This window comes from Carlito syrichta, unplaced genomic scaffold, assembly GCF_000164805.1.
Source record: "Carlito syrichta isolate Samal-C Ts95f unplaced genomic scaffold, Tarsius_syrichta-2.0.1 Scaffold316424, whole genome shotgun sequence".
Classification (NCBI taxonomy): domain Eukaryota; kingdom Metazoa; phylum Chordata; class Mammalia; order Primates; family Tarsiidae; genus Carlito; species Carlito syrichta.
The window spans coordinates 402,843-403,438 of NW_007260520.1; positions in this window are offsets into that span (position 1 = coordinate 402,843).

Here is a 596-nt window from a genome sequence, read left to right on the forward strand (position 1 = left end):
GGAAGGCTGAGGCAGAAGGATCGCCTGAGCCCAGCAGGTTGACGCTGGGGTGGCCATGAGTGTGCCACTGCACTCCAGCCTGGGAGACGAAGTGAGGCCCCACCTCAAAAAAAAAAAAAAATTTTTTTTGCAAGACAATGCACAAAAGGCTTGGGGAAATTTTTGCAACATTCCAGTTGACATAAATTGAATAGCTAAGTGCCACGTGAGCATTTGCCATCATTATCATTATGAAAACCTTCAGTGTGATGCCCAGGTCAAAGCTGCGGTGGCCGTGAGCATGCCACTGCACTCCAGCCTGGGCAACAGAGTGAGACTTTGACTCAAAGAAACCAAACCAAACAACAACAACAAAAAGAGTGCTGACAAATTGACAAGAGGAAATCCCCCCATCACACACTGAGGACTAGCCTGGGAAGGGAAGAGGGAAGGAAGAGACCGCCACCCCTACCCCAGGAGCCAAGAGACTTTCTTAATGAAGACTGGAAATCTTAAATCTATAAAATAAATGACAGGCGGGCTCGGTGGCTCAGCCTGTAATCCCACGCCTTTGGGAGGCTGAGGTGAGTGGATTGCCTGAGCCCGCAGGTTCAAGA